General features: G+C 41.0%; 1 long non-coding RNA gene across 1 annotated transcript; it reads left to right on the top strand.

The window, feature by feature from the left end:
* Window positions 1-163: 163 nt before the first annotated feature.
* On the top strand, window positions 164-1,605 carry LOC148849673 (uncharacterized). The gene is made up of 2 exons (XR_016099492.1): window positions 164-840; window positions 935-1,605. It is a non-coding gene; the product is annotated as an uncharacterized LOC148849673 (long non-coding RNA).
* The last annotated feature ends 6,325 nt before the right edge of the window (window positions 1,606-7,930 follow it).

The following is a 7,930-nucleotide window of genomic DNA, read 5'->3' as shown; positions in this document are numbered from 1 at the left end:
TTGTTTGGTGAATACCTTGTATTGAATGATTTATATTTGGGAGTTGATTTCTCAGTTTGATTGAGTGATAGTTGATTTTTGTCATTGCTTATATCTAATTGAAATGGTATACTGTGTGATGATTGTCTTTTGTGCTAATGTACGGAAGTTAAATTATTGACAGCAAGTGCAAAAATTGGGGTTAGGTGTTTCACTAAACGGCTTTGAGAGATGTGAATAGTTTGCCATTAAATTTGCAGCACAAACAAGTGCTCCAAAGATACACCCTTTGCTCACTTCTTAGATTTGCCACACATACCTATGGAAACGTCCCTTCTAAGTGATCCACAAAAATCCTAGGACTCGAATAGTATTGTTTTACGTTGGTGGAAGGATTGTGAAATTTTTCGAGGCCAATGTTGCATTGATAATGAGATTGCATTGATAACGAGGCTTGGCCTATCGGGTAATACTATTGCCCTATTGGAAGGCCTTCTCAGTAGGAGATTGTTCATGGCTTCATTTGGATTGGACGAAAATCACTCGAGTTGGATGTGGTGTGGTGTAGACTGAAAAAGATTGTTCTCTTGGATGGTGAGGAGCACATTGAGGAGGTGGTAAAATTGATTATATTGTTCTTATTCAATTGTGTGTTGTTTCCCCAAGGCAACTGAGAGTGAGCACCTTCTGAGTTGGATACGTTGACAATTTACAACGTATCAGTGATCATGCTTTGAGAAAATGTGTACATGATTACCTAGTTGGTGGTATGACCGGATTGTATCCGATGCTGGTGCTGGATTGAGTAGGGGCGCATCCTTGTTCAACAGAAACCTATTTGGATGCAGCGTTGTATTGATGGTTAGTGTTAATAGTATTCACTTTTTTATTTATTTATACCTTACATAAATCCCATTCAACTGACCATTACTTATTGGTTGTTTGCTTTTTGTAGTCGTGGTTGTACGAGCACGCAATGCTTTTCACTCCTTCTGTTCCCGATACTAGTTCTCATTTGTTCAAGTGAGGGTACATGGGTTACCAATGGAACGTGAAGAGAACTAATTTGTTGAAGAAAGATAGACTACAAATGGTTCTCACTCCTACTCCTCTACTTATGGTGTTTTTGTTTTTATTTGTTTAATTACGAGGAGACCCAAGATCTCACATGGATTTTTGAACTCATTACAAGTTGTTGAGGTTCTGAACCCTACCAATGAGGAGATGGCCTTGGTGAAGGTTCAGTTGGAGGGCTGTGTAAGTTGAATTCATGAGATTGTTTTTGTTTTCTGAGTCCTTTATGTGACCCAACTACATGGTAGTTGATTTTTAAAGAGCAATAAACCTTTGGTGTTCATATCCTTGTGGAATCAAGGGGCCATAGCGTGAGTAAAGAATCATTGAGCGATAGTGAGGACCCTAGTCACAGGTGGGTCGTAAGGGGTAGAAGGTATTATTAGCGTAACTTACATGTTTTGAGTTATATATAAATTGACGAACTAGTAGTGTTGAGATTTTTTAACCAACTCCTAACTTGATTTTAAAGGGATTCTGCAAATCTTGTGTTAAATCTATGGAATATCAAATTTTGTGTATGGAGGCCAACCAAGACATCTCGATGAAAAAGCAAAATGAAGCACTTCGTGAAGAAGTTACGAGGCTTTATGCAATGTTGACAAGTAATGGTCTGGATCTGGATGGAGTACCATTGAGTAAGGGCCTGACAGCTTTGGCAACATGTTTGCCAGAAGTTGATGATTATGGTGCAGAAATGCCTACTAGAGTCGTAGGCGACATCGCAAAGGTAGAGTAATCTCCTGAAAGGGCTAGCACATATGTTGTACCCCATCTTGCGAGATCGTTAATGTATTGCTCTCCATTGCCTCTACCTACAAATGTAGGCTTTCTCGGTCAAGGAGAAAGTGGAAGCAAAGCAGCATAGTGGTGTTGCCTTACCTAGCTCCTAGGCAGCAAGGGCAGATAGCGAAAGAGTTTACCATTGTTGTAAGGTCCAAAAGAGTAAAAAAGGAGAAGGTGAAGTGATAATCGTTGTTGTTGTCTCGATCTTGTCTCTAGGGTTGAGTTGCTTAGTATTGTAGTGACTTGTGGAGTATTTGGTGCAATTCGTGGATGCACAACCTTTGTAGTCTTCTTTTAAGAGGAAGGAATTACTCTTGAAAAAAGATTTGATAGTTATGTAATGGCTCTTGAACAACTCCAAGAGAGGGCAAGTGCACATGATTGTATATTGGATTTTATCTATTTTATTAATTTTCTTTATACTTGATTTTGTCCATTTAATTTTTATTGTGTAATGAAATTGATGAATGATTATTCTCATGGTAATGAACAATTAGTATAGAGTGATGGTGTGGTGTTTCTGACCCCAAATTACCTATTGCCCATCCTCAACCATAAAGCATGGCTCTATGATAAGTTATTGTTGTAAGTACATGCTTCACTATCACTGGGACTATGATGGGGGTGTTAAAAGAAAAACGGAGAAATCCCAACCGGGACACCTATGTAATGGCACGATGACACTTTATCAAAGTAATGTAAGGCCTATGCATTTGCGATGAACACAGAAGGCCATCCTATACTTGTGATGAGCATGAAGCGCCATCTGAGACTTATAATGAATATAAAACACCTCCCCGGACTTGCGATAAGCAATCAACGCCACTTGAGACTTGCGATGAATATAAAATGATATCACAAGTTCGAGGTGAGCCCAATGCATTATCAACACCTTGCGATGAGCATGAAATGAAAACTATTGTTGTAATGAACGGAGTATAAACCTCGATGTCGACGACACCCGCCTACGGGAGATTGTCATTCATTTTTATTCACAGCCAACTATGAAGAGGTGCCTCAAAGATGATTGAGCACAATACCTAGCACACTAATCAGATCCAAGTATTGCCCTTGAGATTTGTCCATAAGAAAACCCATAAGGGGACGTAACCTAATGCACCATGCGAGAATCCTTAGGAAAATGGAAATTTTGTCATTAAAAAATCTCGTTAAACACGTGGCAAAATCACAATAGTGCTCCTTAATAGTTGACATAAAGATAAAGATTCCCTTTCATAATAGGAAATGTCTCATTTTAGATCATTCTCCTTATAGCCTTAGAGTCATCTCTATAAAAAGGAAAATAATTCTCTCTTGCATCAAACAACCACATGACTCTAACCCTATAATTTCTTAGAAGATCTCTCACTCTATCTCTTCTCTATTTCCCTCTCTTCCCCATTGTCTCTTTGGACCTTCAAAGACTTGACCAACCGCCAAGAGTCCATGCTGATTATAGCTATTTTAGTTTAGGGGGTGTTATATGTCGTACAAGGCTAATTGGCAATCCGGTTTCTGAGGTGAACTTTCCCATAAAAAAAATCCCCTTGTGCTTATTTGACATTATTGGTTTTGTAGGTGATAGATGCATATGGGATTTTGTTGATGGAAAGGCCCGCCAACACCATCAAGATATGTTATGTGTCTTTGATGACACTGGTATGGTTGTTGCTTGCAATGTAGTTAAAATCTACACAGCCTAGCGATGCATTTTATAATATAATTTCAATGTTGTGAGTTTGTAATACATTTGTATTTCTCAGACGCCCACCATGATGTTTTGTATCAATGGCTGAAACCCAAAGAAATATTGGTGTCTGATAAGGTGTTCATACAACTTTACAATTCCCTAAATAGCAGCTGTCACCAAGTGTATGCAAGGACCATGATGCATATCATGGTGTTGATTTTTACACCATTGGTTAGGTAGAAGATAATGACTCGGTTTGTTGATGTATGTCAGTTTGATTTCACATGAACCGGCAACAAGCAACATTGAGGGAGAAATTAGCATCATTTGTTGTCGGGGTCACCAGTTAGCCCTTTGAATTCGTGGAGTCAGTCCCAAAACAATTTGGGTATGTGTTATGTGGTGAATGTGTATGTATTATGTGGTGATGGGTCCATGTATGATGGTTATTAAATATGAGGAAAAATCTAATATATGTTTTGTGTAGTGGGAGTGAGTGTGGCGTGTTTATAATGAAGTACATGGAGCTCATCGCACGGGGCGCAAATTTTCACTTTGATCTAACGAGTATATATGAATTCTGTATCTAAGAATACATGGAATTGTATCACGTTAGTACTAAATTATGATACCCTTATGGTAGAGAATGATTGATGTTATTAGGTGGGAGATAGGGGCTTAATTCATCCGGAATCATATCTCGTGATTTGCACATGATATGAGGAAAGGATGTGGATTCGTATAACATGATGTGATTGTGGTGAAAGAGGAAGAAGTCTTCAAAACCATTTATTTGTTTTCTCTTTCTCTTATTTGATCGGTGTGATCAGATATTAACAATGCAAATTATTCATCATTGAATAGTAGAGCACTTAAAATGATGGTTGTGTTGGTCATACACGTACCATTTAAAATACGAGTATCTAATTTGTTCTTTAGTCACTTGGAGTAAAAATGACTTCATTGTATTTCCCTGTAGCTTCTGGTACATTGAATAATTCATTCCCTTCTTTTTAATTCTTATATGCATAAATGTTCTACAAGATTATAAGATTATGTTGCACGGAAGGATTCATAGAAAATGTTGTTGCCGTGAGCAGAAGTGCAAAGTCGCACTATCACGAGTGGGGATGGTTTTGTTGTGCGTGAAATTAGTATTAGAAATGGGTAATTGCTCGACTCGAGATAAATATCCGGTAGCGTAAATGTACAATTGAATGGCTTAGATAAATGTAAAATTTTTTATATTGCCTAGTGAAACCCTTATCTTAACTGCAGTGTTTTCCCATTATGTGTGTGTGAGTTGTGACCAAATTTTTGCTCTATAGTCAATGGAATAAACCAATATAATTTTTTAATACAAATAGGACAGTGTGAGTATGGTTGGCACGGAATAGCTCCAGACTCGTCAGAGCGGCCAATGGGTGGTTTTGCCAATTTTGACATGCTGTCCTAGACGGGTGGCACAAGGGTAGATGGGTGACGGTACTACCTCCACAGCATGGGGTGAAGTCCCCTCTACGTCCCCACAAGAGGCGGAGACACCCCAAGCTCATGGAAAAGGCCGACGGTGGGAAATGATGGTTTGGCTGATCCGTGCTATTGGGCCGATGGGTGGACAGAACTTGTTAGGATGCTCAGTGGGTAAGTGGCAATAGGAGGGTGTGGGTATGGTTGGTACAAAACAATTCCGAATCCGTTAGAGTGCCCAATGGGTGGTTTTGCCAATTTTGACATGTTGTCCTAGATGAGTAGTGTGGGGGTAAATGGGTGGCGGTATCACCTCACAACGTGGGGTGAGGTCCCCTCTACGCCCCCGCAGGAGGAAGAGATGCCTTGGGCTCACGAGAAAGGCCGATGGTGGAAAACGGTGGAACTACTATGTCCCATTGTTGGCCCAGGTCGTTGGGTCGATGGACATATAGAAGGTGTCAAGATGCTCGGTGGGTGAGTGGCAATAGGAGGATGTGGGTATGGTTGGCAAGGATCAGCTCTAGACCTGTCAAAGTGGCCAATGGGTAGTTTTGCCAAATCTAACACATTATCCCAGATGGGTGGCGTGGGGGTAGATGGTCGGCGGTACCACCTCCATGGTGTGGGGTGTAGTCCCCTCTATGTCCTCGTAGGAGGCATAGATGCCCCAAGCTCATGGAGAAGGCCGGCAGTGGAATCCGCTAGAATGCCCAATTCGTGGTTTTACCAATCCTGACATGCTATCCCAAACGGGTGGCATGAGGGTAGATGGGCAGTGATGCTACCCCCACGGCATGGGGTGAGGTTCCCTCTACATCCCCATAAGAGGTGGAGACTCCCCGAACTTATACATAAGGTGTTGAGATGGTCGGTGGATAAATAACAATAGGAGGGTGTGGGTTTGATTGGCACATATAAAGATAGGTTAGAACTATAGTCCAAAGGTAGGTACTACTCCTAGATTTTGTTTGGACGCCCATGCACGAGGCCCAATGGAGAGTTAAGGCGGTGATGGTTCAATTCAATGAGTATTGGGCAATCCAATGGAATGGAGCTATACTTTAACTTGCAGCATTTCAATCAGTCAATCAAATGACCATTCGACACATGAAGATAGGTTCGAACTATAGTCTAGAGCTAGGTACTAATCCTAGATTTTGTTTGGACACCCATGCACAAGACCGAATGGATAGTTAATGAGGTGATAGTGCAATTCAATAACCATTAAGCAAACTAATGGAATGGAGCTAAATATCAATACAATGAACATTGATGCATTTTCAATCAGGTAATACAATGGAATGGAGCTACATTGGATGACCGGTCCAACCAATTGGAAATGCTCCAATATGATGCACTACAATGACTTTTGTGCAACCCAAAGAGGTGAACACATTTATAAATAGGACGTTCATGCATCCAGTTCATATGCGAACATACTTCACAACTACAAACATCGGTCACCTTCTAATTGAATTTCTCTTTTCTTTTCTAAGTGGACAATGGAGATAATTGTTGCTACCACTATACCTATTCGTGGGTTGGATTTAGGCTTGGATTTTTCCAAATTTTAAATGGGGTTTGGCCCGAAGCCTAACCCGTGAACAGGTCTAGTTACCACTATCATTCTTCCATAGAGGGAGCTACTTAACTTAATACTCCATCAATTGAACGTCGAAGATGTAGGTGAACAGGTCTAGTTACCACTATCATTCTTCCATAGAGGGAGCTACTTAACTTAATACTCCGTCAATTGAACGTCGAAGATGTAGAGTGGATTATGAGTGCCAACAATGGCCTTCGTCATATGTGGGCACAAGGCATCATTTACTGGGAAACTCCACTCATCGCCAGATGCTAGCATACAAACCGCAACTACTTTGGCAATTCGCCACATTAGAAAAGCCAACAACGTCTATGTGGTGGATGTCACATACACGGAACACCAACACATTCGTAGGCAGAGTCAGAACCTACCAAGGATTGTCCTAATCGAAGGAAGCTGAATGCCTTGCTTGCCAAGCTTAGTGATGATGAACATAGCGAGGAGGAGAAAGAGCTAGGGGGACAAGGATGAAAGCTCTACAAAAGCACAATGCAATAAAGAAGAAGATGAATTCATAGAAAGCACCAAAGTTCAAGCCGAAGGGGTTGATGTATGTAGAGATCCACCTGAATGGTCCACCCACAAGAGTTATGGTAGATATAGGTTCCACACACAACTTTATTTCTACTGAGGAAGCGACCAGATTGAAACTTGCACCCACCAAGGAAGTGGTTGGTTAAAAGCCGTAAACTCTAATGCCAAATCCATACAAGGTGTAGCTCATAGAGTGGTCTTGCAACTTGGTGACTGGGAAGGGAAGATAGACATCTAAGTTGTGCACTTGTGCCCATGAATGATTTCCATGTTGTTATTGGCATGGAATTCTTAACTCAAGTGAAAGCGGTGCCCATACCCTACCTCAATTCAGTGTGCATATTCGAAGACCATGTTCCTTGCATGATACCAGTGGTGCCTAAAATGAAGACTACCCCCAAGATGCTCTCAACATTGCAGCTAAGAGATGGAGGGCAAAAAGGAGAAACCACCTACCTAGCTACCTGGGTGGACTCCGACCTGCCCAAACAACTAACCATGCATCTCCTTCCAGCAACTACAACAGTGCTAGATGAATTTAAGGATGTCATGCCTTCCACACTGCTGAATAAGCTTCCCCCAAGGAAAGAAGTTGATCACAAGGTTGAGTTGGAGCCTAGAGCCAAACCACCAACTTGCCCACCATACAAAATGTCTCCTCCTAAGTTGGTTGAGTTCCAAAAGCAGTTGAATGAGTTGTTAGATGTTGAGTTAATTCATCATTCCAATGCCCCTTTTGGAGCACTAGTCCTATTCCAAAAGAAACATGATGGATCTCCTTGGCTCTG

This window comes from Nelumbo lutea, chromosome 5 (assembly GCF_056320005.1).
Source record: "Nelumbo lutea isolate HS-2025 chromosome 5, American lotus-T2T, whole genome shotgun sequence".
NCBI lineage: Eukaryota > Viridiplantae > Streptophyta > Magnoliopsida > Proteales > Nelumbonaceae > Nelumbo > Nelumbo lutea.
The sequence above is the reverse complement of the archived record's forward strand: the minus strand, read 5'-3'. Positions and strand labels throughout refer to the sequence as shown.